This window comes from Artibeus jamaicensis, unplaced genomic scaffold (genome assembly GCF_021234435.1).
Source record: "Artibeus jamaicensis isolate MK-2021 breed Jamaican fruit bat unplaced genomic scaffold, CSHL_Jam_final contig_525, whole genome shotgun sequence".
NCBI classification, from domain to species: Eukaryota; Metazoa; Chordata; class Mammalia; order Chiroptera; family Phyllostomidae; genus Artibeus; species Artibeus jamaicensis.
In genome coordinates, this window is record NW_026521874.1 from 7,299,283 (window position 1) to 7,316,961 (window position 17,679).

The following is a 17,679-nucleotide window of genomic DNA, read 5'->3' on the forward strand; positions in this document are numbered from 1 at the left end:
TTCTTGGCAAGTACCAGTCACATGACTGTCACTGGCAAGAGGTTTTCTGGGAAATGTAGTCTTTATCCAGGGTGTGGATCTAAGGGCATTCCTTCCCAGCTCAGAGGAGTGATGTACTTTGGGTAGTTGAACCAAAACAATATATGGGATATTTTCACTTGTGCTTTTACTACCAGGATGTCACGACAATAGAATAACTCCCAAGTCTCTTTCATTAACCATTACGTTACTGCCTCAGTTTGCTGGCTTATTAAATGTGTGGGGGAGGTCCAAATTTCTTCACTGAATTGTGGAGGGTGTGTCAGTTAGCTGTTGCTGCGTAACAAACCACCACCAAACCCCAGCGGCAGAAACAATCGGCACTCCTTTTGCTCCTGTCTGCAGGTTCCTCGGGGCATCTCTATTCATCTTGACTGAGCTGGCGGTTGGCAGGCTGTCTGTGGGTAGGCTGGTCTAGGCTGGCTGAGTGGCTGTTGCTTCCAAGTTTAAATCAAGTGCATTTCAGACCTCTGTTTGTGTCACATCCATAAATATCCCATTGGCTGAAATAAGTCACAGGGTTAAACCCAAGATGGATGAGGAAGTCCAGTGAGCTTTGTGTTCATCTATGACGTTCAATAACAAAGGGCAAGGAAAGAGGACAAGAGGAAGAATCGGGGCTGATTTTCAATTGCTTGGGGAGTGGACCATTTTTAGTATTAAGGTGTTGTAGGAATTGGCCAAATCCAACATGTACCAAGCAAGAGTCTGAACATGTTCGACCACAGACTTCACTTATAGGGATTACATTTAAGGGACCAATGAGAGAAGTGGGAGTGATTTGGAACACAGAAGTGTCCGTCACAGCTCTATTCACACCAGCACACAATCAGAAACAACCTATGTGTTTGACACAATGGGGATGCAAGTTAATTATGACGCATTTAGGAGCTAAGATATTTGTACCTCTTACAGGTCTCATGTTTTGGGGAATATTCGACAGGAAACGTACATGATATAAGTTGAATGCAAAAAATGCAGGAGAAAGTGCAAAGGTAGTATAATCTCAACTGCTGAACATAACATACACACACACATGGACCAGAATAAAATTGACCCAAATAATAGCAGTCATCTCTAAGGGATGCAATTAGGGTCAATTTAAATTTTTTCCTTTAGCCTATTGTTTTAAATGCCACATTTTCTACCATAAACCAATATTGCTGTTTGTGAACATATCAAACAAGAAGTGTGATGTAAAAAGAATCAGTCATCCTAATTTTGAGTTGCCCTAAATGTATTTTCCATAGAGAAAGGTAAAGTCACCAGCAAGGTCTTAGAGAACATGAAGAGAAAACAGTGACATTGGATGCTGGCATAAGTCAGGCATTCAAAATAATCAAGTGCCTCGTGACACATATCAATAATTCTGACTTCTCATATAATTTTGTAAATGTCTGGACACCGACGTACATAAATAATTTTGATTACATGGCACAATTATAAATGCAGATTTGGGAAGACTGAAATTGATCAACATTATTGGGATTGACAATAAGCCCATAATGTAGCATAATGGATTTTTAAAATGCAGCATAAATCTGCTTCAAAAATACCTAGACAGCCCAGCATCGAGACACATTAAAGACTGCCACAAGTTCCTGACTGTGACTCGCACGCCAGCACCTTGCAGTCTCAGCAAGTGGAGCAGCTCACCCAGCGGGTGCCTTGCCCTGGGGCAGGAGACAGGCTGGTAGGAGCTTGCTGAAGAACACACCCATTCAAGTTGAGTGAGTGGAATCATTTTCTTATTAAAGCCAGAAAGCAGATACTAATGTCCACCCAGACTCTTCCTTCCAAAATGGAGAACCTTTTCATGAGTCAAAGGCGCTCCCTTTTTAAAGCTAAGGCTTTAAGGACAGAGCAGCTGACAGGCAGAGAGACTTCGGACACATCAGATTAGCCAGAGCCATTCATTCCAGCACTTCTAAGCCTCTGTCCCTATGGAAAAATGGGGCTGATTTTTGAGGCCAAAGCAAATACATTAGAGGGATGAATTCCTGAATGGAAGGCTCAATCAAGAACTGATGAAGTCAGGGAAGGAGGGTTTGGGGTGCCTTAGCACCCCTCTATTCTTTTTAAAAGCCAACTTGGAATCTTGTTGAGTTATTCACTGCTACTGCTCTCCTGCTCCAAGCATCTGAAAATTGATTTAAAAAAAAAACAGAAATAGATATGGAAACAAAAAAGTGATTTCAAATCCTTCATTCATTTTTTCCATTAAATGCACATGGTACATACATACCCACTGTGTTTCAGGCTCAGAGGAAGGAAACTCAAATTATGTTTAATGTGCTATTTACTTTTATAATTCTCAAGATCTCACGAGGTCTGGAACCCATAAGAAATATCAAGAATAGGTAAAACAAAACCAGAAGAAAAATATCAACAGAACTGTTTAAAGATTCTGTACCAATTTTTTTTTTTTTAGCAAATTCAGTTCAATTCATTGACATGAAATTGGGAGAGCATCTGACACGAACCAAGTCCAGTCTTTAATCTGGCAACTATTCGTCAAGGATACTGACCATGTAAATGTCTGACTCTGTAGTTGGTGTTTCGGGAGTTGAGGAACAGGAATGGATTTTTGGCAAATACTTTCTGAATGAGGCAATGAATGAAAAAAATAACTGAAGGAATAGACAGTGTTGACAAGGCCAGATCTTCTTAGCAAAGCATCCAGACACACAATCCCCGCGATCACAGTGGAAATGATCTAGCAACACTGAAGAACAACAAACACTTCGTCGGACAGTTCATGACTGTGCAGTGCATGCTAAGTATCGCTCTAGGCGCTTTACATGGGCTTATTTCATTCTCCTCTAACAAATCTATGAAGTATGTAATGTTGTTATTAAATCCCCATTTATTGTTGAAGGAAGTGACGCACAGGAGGACCAAGTACATTTCTCAACGCCACAACACTGAATGTGGCGGTCAGAATTCAAAATCGTGTGCAGTTGTCTCAGTCCCCAGTCTTACCCGCAATTCTCAGCTTCCACTAGCTGTTTAAGTTCATTCTCACAATGACCATGTGATGTGTTGTCTGCTTCCGCTAGCTGTTTAACCGTGCTAGGTAGGCTTTGACAGAACCAGAAGCTGAGGCGGAGAGCAGCGGTAACGGTGGGATCTGAACTCAGGATTAAATCAGGACATCCGTTTCTCTTCAGTAAGGTGGTCTTCATTCTCAGAGGCTGTGACTCGGGAACAGCCTTTAGGGAACTTCTGATTATTTTGTGCCTTTCAAAAAACACGGTTCAACAGATCACTGTCCTCCTTGGCGCCCATTGCATTCCTCATGGGGACTCCTTAACACACCTGAGTCCATCGAGAACCTTGGACAGCACCCACGTTTTAGGAATGTCTCCTCCGGGCTTCAGGAGGGAGGAGGCCGAGATTGTCTCTGCTGGGAAGTGAACCCACCAAGGCAGGACAGGCTTTGCTGATGAGAAAACCCAGCAGTCGGTCTGGAGGTTTATGCTGAAGCACCCACTTTACATCACTAACCATGGAGTCCCTGACAGCGACGGGGCTTGTCAACCTGCACACCAGACCTCACCGAGCAAATCAGCAGCTGTTTCCAGATAACTGGGTGTTCTGGTTTGGCAGACCCACACTGAAGACTAAACTCAGTATATCGTTCCGGTCTTCCAAATGCTCCTTTCATTAGTACCCTCGGTCCTCTACCAGGAGCAATCGTAGGCTCGGAAACCTCTTTGAAAATACAGAAATGCCTGGGAGGAGTAATGTATTTAACCAACTTCTTACACTATAATGTTCCTTCGTGAGAGGAGAGGTAGGTCAACATGAACCCACATGGATGAGAGGGGAATGTGGGGAACTCAGAGGTCACCCACACATTCTGCTTTCTAATTTGACCTAGGGACAGTCTCGAATGGGCTCTTTGTGTTTCTTCCCCCATAAATCACTTTGCCATTCATTACTTTATTAACCCAATTGATTGTTTATTGGGCTTCAGTGAGATGTCTCTGAAAATCCCACTTCCTTCTTTATTCTCGCAATATAATAAATGTCCTTCATACAAAATGTCTTGTGCTTATTGTTATATACGCGTTTTCCTTGAGGGCCAGCTCATTGGCTACAAGCACCTCATATGTTTTGTTATCATTCAAGCATGTATCACAGTTTTGAGCATAGGCAAGCTAATACATAAAAACTAAGTTTTATCAGATGGACTATATTATTAGTGATGGCGCCTGGCATTCTTTCACTTATTTATACCTTCTTCTGTCTACCTGCCTATCACCTAATGTGCCTATTCATGCATCTGTCCATTTGTCTGTCCCTCCACCCATCCACCCATTTTTCCCCCTGATATCACCCCATCAACATTTCATACAAAGCAATCACACAGTCACTAGACTAAGAGACAGTTTATAAGGATTTCCCAGATGTTGCTCTTTCTTTTATCTTGTCCTAATTTCCCTCCATCTACTGTCCTTCACCCATGGTTCTCGCCTCTGTTCCTCGTCCCTCAGGAGAGTTACAGGAATGACAATGAGACAAGTGCTGGAGGCTGGTGGGGGGGTGAATTGCTTGGTGACAGATGAAAACCTTAGCCTCAAGCAAAGTTCAGGGAAGCCCAAGGAGCAAGCTGATGGACAGTCTGACTTGTCGAGGGTGAAATCAATTAAAGTACATCAAATCCAGAATTCATGCTTTCTCAGAGTGACAAATCTGTGCTGGAAACTGAGAAAGACGAAGGGAGAAAAATGTCTTTGACCTCTTGGAGACCGGCTGTTCCTTCTGTCAGGGGAGCCGGGCCTGGAGTGAGATGCATTCATGATGAATTATAACAGCCAGCCAGCCACCTTAAAAAAAGAGCGGGGTGAAAAGGTTACCAAAGAGACCCAAAATGTGAGGAATTCAACCAAACATGGAGATAAATCAACTCGGGGGTTAGGAGTATCTGTGCCCGGCCTGGCCAGGAAGGCTCCTCCTGGTAAGCGCAGCGGTCAACCCGACTCTTGCAGGCACCACGCACACCACACCGAGGAGCTCGCAGGCACGGTTCACCCAGGCAGTCGGAGGGGAGAAGCCCTGGTGTTACCAGGCTCACGTCGAAGACCTGCAGGCTCAGCGTCTCTGGGCAGCGCTAAGAGAACTCCCTACTTTGTTGGGGACATTCTATAGCTGCTCTGTCCGGCAGGCTCAGACACTAGTCACGCGTGACAACTGCATGTTTGAAACGCAGCTAAGGCAACGGAGGAACTGCCTATTTGTAATGAAGATTTAGCATTAAAGTTGCTGGAGGCCTGGATGCTGTTCCACAGGGGTGTCAAACTCATTGTCACCGGGGGGGTCACATCAGCCTCGCGGTTGCCTTCAAGGGGCCGAATGTAATGTTAGGGCTGTATAAATGGAATCCTCCTTAACAGTTAAGTGAGAGCTCGGCGCTGCTGCCGGGTAGAAACAAGGTGCCGGGTCAGATAAAACCAGGTGCAGGGCCAGTGGCCTTGTGTTTGCCACCTGCGCCCTGCAGTGTCCGGCACAGCCCCCACCACCAACCTGGCCCCAGTGTCAAGGGTGCCCCCCATGGAGAAACCCTGCTCTAGAAGGATAAAGTGAAGCCTGTAGCAGAAGCGGAGGTCAGCAAGACAGCTGGAACAGGCTGAAAAATGTCCGTGGAAATGTTTTCCTTCTTCTGTGAGCTCGTTTAGTACAAGACAACCTCTCTACCCAAATACGCTCTGGCCTGCAATAAAAGCTACATTTCCAGACTCTGGCCAGGCAAGTCCCCGATAGAGTGAAACCCAAGCCACTTGCCACTTCTTCTCTCTCTTTTGCCAGAACTTTCCGGTGCCACAGAAGAGCAACAGGCCCACACCGTATGTTTTTCATTCATTGAGGCCGAAACTGTCTAAACGTTCCTTTTATGAGCTATTTGATGTCCAAAAAGCCTTTAGAATCGCGTTTATAACCCTTTAAAATGCTCACGCCTCTTCGAAACAGGAAGGCACTTTGTGAACGGCATGGACACAGCCAGACCCTGGGAGACGGGAGAAGGGAGGTGACTCGTTTAGGGAGCCCGTGTCCTGGGCAAAAGCCTTTGGCATCCCTGGGGTGCCTGCCCGTGGCCATGCTGGTCAGAGGGGCGACATGACCGAATCAGAGAGCAGGGGCCATCCCAGCTCCCTGGTGTGCGGGGTGGCCTTGGTTAAAAGGCTGTTGCCGAGGGAACAGCTCTAAACGGGCCAGCACCTGTGACCGGCGGCCCATCGCAGTTTAGCAGAACCGACGCTTGGCGGATTCTGGGCCCTGCTCTCTGTATTTCCCCTGGGGGCTCACCCTCTCCAGGGCCCCTTCCCCTCACAGGTAATGCAGTGGAGATGGGCCAGGAGACATCCCAAGGCCATTCTCAGTCTTTTGAAGCAGGCAGCTAAGAACTCTAGAACTCTCCATAGAGTTCTTAGATGCCTGCTTCAGACACAGCAAATCCCTGGCTCCCGCAATACCAGTCACCCACGTGGCACCAGGGCAGACGTGGGAAGCTGACAACGATAGCCGTTTTGCTGTCCTCAGGCTTGGACAGGGAGCCCCTCCCAACGGAATTCTCCAAGGGGCCACCTCCGTTCGGTCAGCACTCACACAAGGAAGTGGACCCGCGGGCCGACCCGCGGTCCAGGCCACAACGGAAGGCGTGAGGACAGTGCCTCCAGAGCAGGAGGTTTAACCGAGACCCAGCTGTGGAGGCAGGCGAGCGAAAACTCAACAGATAAGGAGCAAGCACAGCAGGCGAAGGGGAGGAAGACAAAGGAAAACAGAACAAAACCTAACCGTGGGCGAATAAACTAAGATGAAAACTACAGCTGAGAGCCACGTGAAGGTGACTGGCTGACTCCGAGTCTCTGTTGCCTGGTCCACCCAAGGGCGAGGTGAGGTCTGTCTTCCCATTGTCGCTGCTTTCTTTGCCCTCCGCGTTTTAAGTTCTTTTTTGTTGACAAAGTACCTTCATTCTCATTCATTGCGATAACAATAATACCCTCTGTGCTCAATGCCAAGGCTCACTACTGGTCGTCATTTATTGTTCCCGAAGGAAGGGGGGCCTCGCAATCATCACACACAGGGAAGGTGGCCAAGTCTCCTATTTTCCTGAATAAAAAAGCAGTTTTTAAATCCATGAAGTCTTGGGCAAAAACAGAGTGGAGATAGTTTCCGTTTATTTAATACACAGCATATTCCTGATGGCGTCTAAGTTGTTACAATGGCCTATTAATGACAAGTAATATTAACATGATCCCCAAGAACCACCTTATTGAGATGCAGAGAATGGAGACTCTGGAAAGTTCTGCTGCTCAAGGTCACAGGGCAGGTCAAGGACAGAGCTGGGGTTGGAACTGCGGTCTTCTGACACTAGCTTTACTCTTCGAATCCACGTTCCCATTTTGGCCTCGCGTAACCCCGAGGAGACAGGGCAGGTGCAAAGATGGAGATGGTGACAGGAAATGACTCTGTCTGGGGTCACAGGAAGAAAACCTGGTGGACGCTGGGGCTCTCGGGCGAGTAGGAAAAACAATCGCAGTGTTCTGTAACTCACGGATGTTAATCTCCCACTGATGGTTGGCTCTGGGACAGAGGCGAGCTTGAGGGCTGCTGCATCCTCCTGAAATTTTAAGAGGCCCAAGGGAGCCAGGAGGAAAGACGCTTCAACTTGTTAGAACGTTGAAAAAGATGTATGTTCCCAGGGAGACGTCAGCAGATGGTCTGTGACATTTGTTCGTTCGTTCAATGGGCAGTTCCTGAAAGTCCCCCGTATGTCTGGTCAGGTCGAGACCCTTGGGTGAGTGCTGGGTTGGTGGGTGGGGGTGGACAGCCCGTGAACTCACAAAGCCCAGAGTCACTTGAGTGGCCTTGATGCAAACTGGAAGGCCCCCAGCTTGGAAATCAGTGCGAATTTGGGTTGAAGGCTGGCTTGGCCAGTCTCCAGCTATGTGACCATGGGCATAGGACTTCACCTTGCCGAGATCTAATTTCCTGATTTATAAAGTGGGGACAGTGACAGAAAGCTACTCATGGGGTGGCTGGGTGGTTTACTTAAGATCATATATAAGATGCTTCTCATATTGTCCGACACATAATCAGTATTCAATAAATGAAAGCCCAAACCATTTATTTATTCAACAAGTGCTTACTGACCACCTACTGTTTACCGAGCACAGTTCTTAGCACTGGGTACTAGTATCAGTTGTTATCATGGTCTTATAATGACCGTGCAGGCCTGATTTCCTCGGACTTTATGGTGGCGCCTTGAGACTTCAGCTGGGCCTGGTCCAGGAGGTGCGTACGATGAAGGAGCTCGGCAGAGGCGTCTGGGACTCCTGACGGCTCTCAGGGTGGGGAAGGCAGCTCTTCTGCTGAGTGGGCAAATGGCCTCGGGGACCCCTCCATAGGAGAACGGACATGAGGCCCATCTCAGCCTATTTCTAGGGCTGTTCCAGTCACGTGTTTCTTTCGGTTTTCCCTCCTCGGCTCCTCCCTTCTGTCTACCTGGGACCATCCTGGTGAGGTTCCATGAGCCTGGACCAGCTCCCTCCTGACCAATGGCAATGATGGTGGTGTTGGATGTTGATGTTGTTGTGGAGGATGGTGGCAATGAGGACAAGGATGATGATGGATATTGTTTAGAAGGTAATGGCGATGATAACGATGATCAATTACCATGGGCTGGGCACCCAGCAATGCAATTTTACATACTTCTCTCCAGTCCTTGCAATCATTCTGCAAAGTAGGACTTATTATTGCATGTGAAAATGCAATAATGAGAAATATGTGGCTGAGGAGCTGGGAATGTCCCAAGGCCACACCACCAGGAAGAGACAGAGTTCGTTTTAAACTTAAGACACCAACTTCAAACCATTGGTTTTGACAGTGGAATGATGAGAGTATGGAGTGTGTGGTTGTTTTCAGATGTATCATCTCTGTGTTTTATCCCATCAAACACCGACTGTGAGGTAGACACTAACTTCATTTCTATTCCGCAGGCTCAGAAAGAGAGGCAACTGAGGTGTGGAGCGTGGCTGCGGTTGTGGGTCTGAAGCACACACCCAAGCAGTATGACTATAGAGCCTGCTCTCTTGTTTCTGTTTAAAAGTTATTATCATGTTTTTGTTGTTTTTTTTTGTGGAGGTATAATGTATTCACAGCAAAGTACACGTGTTCCTGAGTTGCGATGGGTTTTCAGGCCTGCGTACACCACCCATCGCTAGCTAAACCCGAGCCACTAACCCACCCAGCCATGCTGATCTGACCCCTTGTCTGATGTCACCAGAGTTCCTGATGCCACTCCTCACTTGCCAGTTTCCCTTCCATGCGCGGTCACTGCATTAACACCCACTGCAAACCCACGTGATACTCATTATGGTCCAGACGCTGTTTTGAACACCTCACATGTAGAAACTCCTGTTAGCCCTGTGACGTGGGTGCTGGTCCTATGGTCATTTCCATTTCCCAGATGTGACAACTGAGGCACAGAGAAGTTAAGTGGCCTGTCTTGAGGTCACACAGCTGGTGAGTCCCAGCGCTGTGCACCAGATGGGCAGCCTGGCCCTTCACATGCTCGTCTCCCTAACTACACATGTAATTCCTACCGAGAAAGTGCAGTGAGCAAGCCCTGTTTACCGATGAGAAAACTAAGACCTGGTAATGTTAAAGTCATTTTCCTAAGTAGCTCTACCGGCAAGCCACAGAGGAAGGGAGGACTCTACTGAGTTCCAAAGATGCGTGTTCCATCACCATGCTGGGCCAGGTCTGCACAGCTCTCCATTGCAGTGACAGGGGTACCTGCAGACCCCTCTCCGGGAACCTGAACTTGTGGACACCAGGAGCTCTGTCTCATGGGTCTTGTGTCCTCTGTAGTCCGTGGTCCTGCACCCCACTGTGTAGTGAGAGGAGGGAAGGCTCTGGAAGAAAGGGGCTTGCAGAGCCCCTTGTGTAGTGGAAGTCGGGGGTGGCAGAGCCCCGGACCCCACCTCGATGAGGCTGTGACGACCTACATGTGGTGTGACTCACCTCCATGGCCTCCTCCAGCTCCGGGGTCCACGTCTCCTAGCTTTTCCTTGGGGGATAGTAAATCTTGAGTTTTCCATTTTCCTCCAACTTGAGAGGATATGAATTCCGTAAATCTTGGCCTGATTGAGCATCAGGGCACATGATGTATGACGGGAAAGAGGCCAGGGAGGCAGAGTTTACACAGAGCGCAGCATCCAGTGGGCAGACGGGGGTCCTTGGGGACCCCTGGGCTGCACAGAGAAGCCTCGGCAGTCTCCGGCTATAATCGATGGTCACGGTCACTGCTGAGCCAAGGGCCTAAGGGCACTGCCGCTGCTTGGGGCAGAGGTAACAAACTGCCCCAGATTGATGCGGTCCCTGTCCTGTTCCTCACTCTTGGCCCTTGACTCCCAACAGACGGGGAGGGAAAGGAGACCCATCCATTAGGGCTGACAAGGCAGCAGGAAGGACTTAGCTGTGATGAGAGGAAGGACTTCCTGCAAGGAAAGGTTATTAAGCCCCGGGAGTGAGTTATTGAGAGAGGTGGTGGAAGGGACTTCCTGACTTGGAGACCAAGATGGATGGTTATCGGTCTGCAAGCCCGGCCCAGACTGTCTGCAGGGATCCTTGACCCCTTTGGGGAGACCGTGCCTCAGCTGCATCTCCTCCAGGGTCATCTGAGAACGCTCACTGAGGACCGCACTCCTCCGTGACAGCAGGTTTCATGTTTTTATTTTTTTTTCTACCATAGAATTACTGTACTCGTTGTAAAAAAAAATTCAAATCTGAATAATCCAGATGAGAAATGAAATGGAAGTGAAAACTCCCCCCTCACTGCGCCGAGAAGCCCCGACTCCTGTATCTGCACATAACAACTGCCACTCCTCAAGGTAAACCGCAGCTGGCTTTTCGGATGCGCCTTCACACACACACAGTAGTCCGTGTACGATGGTTATTTCCCGCCGTAGCCGGGCACTCACCCCACTCACTGTTCTGATGTTTGCGTGTTTCCCTGGTTCACGTCGTAGGCGCTGCCCGTGTCCTTGTGTTTCATTCTCGTATTTTGGGGCAGTCGCTTCATCTGCCACGCTGCGGAGAGGCTGTTACTCCTTCCAGCGAGCCTCCGCTGATTTCCTTTGTGGTTGTGGTCCAAAGTCTGTCCACGCCAACAGGCTGCTGTAACACGGTAGCTATGTCCCTTGGTCTGTGTCAAGGGCATTTCTCCGGGACAGATTTCTAGAAGTAGAACTGTTGTTGTGCAAAGTGAACGTCAGATGTTGGAATGTGACTGCTCTCTGAAAAGGTGCAAAGTTCTTATTCCCAGTGTTGGTGAGGGTGTACACACTAATTCACCCCGCACCAGCCATGGTGAGAAGCACTCTGAAATGTCTGTTAATGGGCTATCCTGTTCCGATCCATTTCTTTTATTTCTAATATGATTGAGCATCTCTTCCTAGCTTTGCTGATGAGTCATAACTTTTATATATTTCTAGCTTTTATCTTTTTAACTTTTAATCTCTTTTAAAGATTTCTGGAGTTTGTTTATTGGGGTGACAGTCAATAGCATATGTAGGTTTCGAGTGTGTACGAGTCTGTGATACATCTTTTGTAAATTGCCTGTATGCCCACCACCCAAAGTCAAATCTCCTTCCATTACCAGCTTTTTGCTTTTTTAAGGCGACTTTGTAAATCTTTTTCTTTTCAAATAGATTATGGCTTATGGTCCTTTTGACCGGTTTACATGACGCAAATATGGGCACTCAACCTTTTATTTTTCTGTCTCATTTCTTCTGCTTTAAAACTGTATTAATATGTGTATTGTTGTAATATGTTAAGTAAAGCAATTTGTGTTCTTTGTAAAAAAAAAGAAAATAGGTCAAAAGATCAAATGATAAGAGGATATTTGATGCTATTGAACTGTATCCTTCACAACAGTTAGGATGGTAAATATTGCCACGGTATTTTGAAAAGAAAAAAAATCACAATTTCATCTCCCAGAGAAATTTAGCCCTCTTTCCCCTGGAGATGGTTTTCTCTGCATTAATACACTGGATTACTACACACACATTAATATTCTAACCTACATTTCCACTTAAACACATCAAGACTAATCTTTAGCATTTAAAAAGTGAACATGATTACTGATGGCCCTGCTATGTGGTAATAATAAAATTAATAATAGCAGCATATTGTTGAGGGTTTACTATATGCTGGGCTCTGAGCTTGGCCCCTTTTTGTATAATCTCATTTAATTCTTTGAACTGCACAAGGAGGCGGCTGCTGTTATACCCCTTTCTCAGATGAGGAAACTGAGACGTAGAGGTGAGGTCACGTGTCTAAAGCTGTTTAGATGTGAAGGCTGAACTTGAATGCAGCACCCAGATGTACCGCTCTATTCACCATATAGTCATACATACAAATATAATGGATTAGTTTCCTACTGCTCTTATAACACATTGCCTGGAATTTTCTCCTCCTTTCCTTCTGCCAAAATTTCAGGGACGTCTCTTCTCTGGTGCAGAGTGACTCCCTTTACTTGAGTGTCTGTGAGTATCATGCCCTCTCAACTTCTTTCTTTAAAAGATTTTTAATTTATTTATCTTTAGAGGGGAAGGGAAGGAGAGAGGGAGAGAAATATCAGTGTATGGTTGCCTCTTGTGCATCTCCTGCTGGGATCTGGCCTGCAACCCAGGCATGTGCCCTGACTGGGAATTGAACCACGATCCTTTGGTTCGCAGGCCTGGGCTCATTCCACTGAGCTACGCCAGACAGGGCTTCAACTTCTTTTCGGGAGCATGTAGCATCGTTTACACCAAATCTGCTCAAATTGTATTCTGCAAAATGACTAGCGGCCTGAACATGTCAAAGGAGGCTTTGAGGAGGGAAACATCCAGCCACCTACCCATCCATCCATCCTCTATCTTTCTATCATTTATCTATCTATCCATCCATCCATCTATTTACCCATTCACCAACCTACTTATTATCATCTGTCTTCTGTGATCAAATATGCTGGGAGCTTACCTACTTCCCCATCCTATACACCTCCTCAAGTTCATTAACATTAAAGGCCCAAGAAGAACTACAGTGAAAAGAGAACTTGCCAAAGCCCACTTATTTCTGCCTTCCCCACCAGTTCCCACACTGAAGGGCACACGGACTCCGTTTTGCAAGTACTTTTCCTTCACAGAACACCGTCTGGAAGTGGTGCCCCAGGGTCCCCTTGGGAAGGGCTGAGCTAGGCACTTGCTAATAGACCAGCACCTGGTTCCTCCGCGGCCTTGCTAAGTTTTTTTTTTTTTATTGATTATGCTGTTACAGTTGTTCTATTCCCCCTTTCATTCCCCTCCACCCTACCCCCCCATCCCCACCATTACCCCCCCTTTAGTTTATGACCATGTGTCTCAAGTCCTTTAGATTCTATATTTCCCATGCTATTCTTGTCCCCCCCCATCTATTTTCTATCTACTGTCTATGCTACTTATTTTCTATACCTTCTCTCCCCTCTCCTCCTCAAGTTCTTGCAGCTTCCAGCGTCCCCACAAACTGAGCACCTATTATGCGCCAGCCACGTTATGCTCACGATGGCCCTCGATGTTGCAACTTCAGGCCACCCCCGATGTTACAGATGAGAAAAGGGAGGCTTGGAAATTAAGTCATTTGAATCTTTCACTGAAGAGACCTCACGTCCAAGTTAACTTCTGCAGAGAACGCCGGTTTCCTAAAACCCTACCTGAGTTCACGAAGAGCTGAAAGCATGTTTTACATCCAGAAGGAAAGACCAACAGCCCTTCTTCTTTGGTGGCGCATTCATAAACAGATGTAAGACAGGAAATCGGTCCCCTCCGCCCCTGCCCCGGGGTGTCTGCGGACAGAACAAAGAGCGCGCTTCGGTGCCCGGCCAGCAAGCAGAGCCTGCGCCGTGATTGCTGCCCGATGCTGCGGATGGATTCAAGGCCCGGGTCCATCTGGTTTGTGTATCGTGAACGAGCTGTTAAAGTGTCAGGACTTAACTTCTCTGGATTCGAGGAAGTCTCGTGAGGGTTTATTGAGCAGTTAAGATGGGTGTAAACGTCACTGGGGGGACCTGCTCCCCTGCTATGATCTAAGAGATACGCAGGTTCGCAGGATGGAGAAACTCACCGTTAGAAATAGGGAGATGGACAACCCCCTGCCCCCGCTCCAATGAAAACGCCGGGGACTTGGAATGCAGGCTCCATCCACTACGCCCCATCACAGCCTCCGTTCTGTGTCCAGGCTTCTGTGTCTCCTCTGGGACGCGGAGACCCTAACCTTGATCACCTCACAGAGCTGCTGGATGTGACAGGTAATGCAAGTTGTAATGGAGTGGGAAGGGGCGGCCAATGGCTTCACTTTTCATTTCCTCTCTCAGAAGGAGCCAGAAAGAGCTCCAGAGACCTCCTCTCTTGTCTCTGTTCTCCCCCTCTGCCGTCAGAGCTGCGCAGTACACACAGCAGGAAAAAATTCCTGAGGATAACACAGCTGCTCTGGTTCCGGGGCATCAACTGCTTCTGAATGTCCACCGGCCTTGGAAAGAATATGAGAACGTAGCCCCAGTGCCTTGATACACTTGGTATCAAAAGATGGAGTCTAATATCCCTCTCCTTGAATATGGGCCAGGCTTAGAGACTCACTTCGAGTAAATGGAATATGGAGGAAGTGATGCTCTGGGAGTCTTGAGGCTAGGCTAGAAGCCATGACCACTTCCCTGGGCTCTCTTGCTTGGGGCGCCCACCTTTGGGCCTTTAGGAGTTGACGCATCTCTCTGCCTCCCCGCATCACATCTTGGTTTCCCTGCCCTCTTGTGTAATGACCCCATGAGATTGCAAGTGGGGAAGTCAAGGGTCAAACAAATGAACACTTGAACGAATAATTTTAGATAAGCTAGCTGGTGACATGGACCCCTGCTCTTCTGTTTTCAATAGCTTTCTCCCCTTTTTTAGTCAAAAGCACCCTGCTTTCTTTGAGGGCCTGCTCTTTTTCCATGCCATGTGGTTTTGCTATAAACCTGCTGATTATATCTGGCATCCTTACATTCATTGTCCCAAAGGTGGACATGTGACCCATGCTGACCAATCACAGTTATTCATGCTCCTCTGGCTGCAGTGATTGGTTAAGGGTAGGGCGCATACCCCAAACAAAGCAAATTGGAGTCTCTTCCTGGAAATTTACATGGGCAAAGGAAACGGAAAGGATATCAGCATGAATGGAGCTGTCTTTCTGCACACATACTCAACTCCAGCCACGTGGAGAAGAACCATTTTTCAGGAGGAAAAAAATGGCTCAACACATAGAAGGCAGCACAACCAAGGGAGAGAGAGAGAAACAGACACTTCGAGCTCCAGAAGCCTGTGGGTCGCCCCATCTCTGCATCTGGGCTGTCCCATGAGTTGACCAAGTATCTGTTTTGATTGCGCTGCTTGGACCCAGATTTCTGCTACTTGCAAAGTAGGAGAGTTCTGACCCAAGCCTGTGTTTTGCAGGACCCATACAGAGAGCTATGAGTGGGACTAAGAGGAGGAACTGACAACATCCACAGGGTCCAGAAGGCTCCCCTGAGAAGTGAAGCCTGGCCGAAATGAGAAAGGTGAGTAGGAGTTGACCAGAACAAGGGGAGGGTCAAGGGCCGGAAGAGTGTTTTCCAGGTAGAGAGTGTGGCACCTGCTCAGGACCTGAGTCAGGCCAGTGGGGAGGCCCAGAGGAGGAAGGAGCAGGAGGTGGTTTTCAGGATAGCAGGGCTTTACAGAGAGTCGCCGTCGCCTGAGATGGGACGCACCCTCTAGCCCAGTAACCAACGTGCCTATTTCTAAACACGTACCCATCACACGCTGCCGGGGAAGATTCTTGGTCACTCCGTCTCCCCATTTTCCCTTGCATCCAGCCATGGCCTCCAAGCCTCTTGTCTGCAACCCCTTTTCTCTTCTCCCCTCTTCCAACCATTCTTGGTACCTTTCCTCCCATCTCTGGTCTGCCTGCAGCAACCAAAAGCCCCTTCACTTATTACACAGATGGGAGGGCTTTTCAACTTGAACATGCACCAGAATTAGAATCTGCCTGCAGCAACCAAAAGCCCTTCACTTATTGCACAGATGGGAGGGCTTTTCAACTTGAACATGCACCAGAATTAGAATCCCCTGGAGAGCCTATGAAAACACAAGTTGCCAGGTCCCATCCCCAGAGGTCTCGATGCAGCAGGTCTGGAGTGGGGCCCGAGAATGAGTATTTCCAACAAGCACCCAGGGGATTCTAACGCTAAGCAATTGGCTCTTCCCATCTTCAGCCAAAGGGTCATTCCCCTCCATCACGAACACACGAAACACCCCTACTTTAGTTTACTGATTTATAAAGTGCTAATAATAATGGTACCTGACAAGATTGTTTTATGTGAGGTGGTTAGAAGAGTAACTGGTTATGATTGTTTTTGCATTTTGTATTTCCCAAAGTTAGCCACCACAAAACCTCGCCTCCTATATGCTAGGCTTATCATGTGGCCTTGACACTCTTCTCATTGAGTGTGGGGACCATGTCTACTTGAACTCAGGTGGACCTTTGTGACTGCTTTGACCAATAGTGTAGAAGAACTGACGCTACATGACCCCATGGCTACTTTGTAAAAAATGCCATGAGCTTCCTTCTCTTATCCTAGATGGCTCACGTATGGAGCTCAGCCGCCACATTGTGAGGGAGCCCAGACTAGCCCATATGGAGATGCCCCATGTCAACTGTCTGGCCAGTAACCCAGCTGTGGTCCCAGCCAACAGCCAGCATCAACTTCCAAGCATGAGAGTGACACGTCTCCAGATGTTCCCAGCCCCTGGATCGGCCCCAGCTGAGGCCCCAGATGTCATGGGCAGAGACAAGCTGTCCCTAGGATGCCCTGTCCTGATTCCTGACTCAAAGAATGAGTGAGCAGGAGACTTGCTTGAGCTGCCCCTCATTCTTCCAGAAATGCAGCACAGGGCTCGGAATATGGGAAGCACTCAATGGAATATTTGCTCACTTATTCATTGAGTGAACGTATGGAGTAAATGAATGAAGGCGCACAGGCCACCTGTCCTGGGGCGTGGCCTTTCAGATTTTGTAAGCCTCAGACCCCTTCCGAGTCCACAGGACCCAGTGCAGTTGCACAGTGGGGTCGTGCGTGTGGGTCTCCACCGGCTGGACGCAGCTGGTCTTCGTCTCAACAGGAGCCCTGGTGCCCCTGGGAGAGGAAGCAGGGGTGATGGTTTATGGCCAGACTGCTGGGCTTGCATTCTGAGTCTCCTCCTTTCTGTGGCCTTGGGCAAAGTTACTTACCTCTCTACTTCTCACTTGTAAAGTGGGATAATAATAGTCTCACTGCGTAGCATCATTACGAGCTGTGTTAATACACGCAAAGCACTGACAGCTGATGCTGGCCCACAAAAGGTAGTCCGAGTTTGCTAGCCTGTTCTGTCTCCCTCTGACCGCCCAATCCAGGTACCTGCACAGAACCGGCTCCTGTCCTGCTCATCGCAAATGGCTGCCTGGTGTCTCCCTGGTCTCCACGTCTCTGGATTCCAGGCGCTCCTACACAGAAGCCCAGCCGTGCACAGTGACAGTATCCCGTGGAGAATGGGTCACACCTGTCAG

At 48.0% G+C, this 17,679-nt stretch overlaps 1 long non-coding RNA gene across 1 annotated transcript; it reads left to right on the plus strand.

Annotated features, from left to right (window-relative positions):
- Positions 1 to 10,804: 10,804 nt before the first annotated feature.
- Positions 10,805 to 16,900, plus strand: LOC128628101 (uncharacterized). The gene is made up of 4 exons (XR_008392435.1): positions 10,805 to 10,937; positions 13,566 to 14,374; positions 15,552 to 15,655; positions 16,715 to 16,900. It is a non-coding gene; the product is annotated as an uncharacterized LOC128628101 (long non-coding RNA).
- Positions 16,901 to 17,679: the final 779 nt, after the last annotated feature.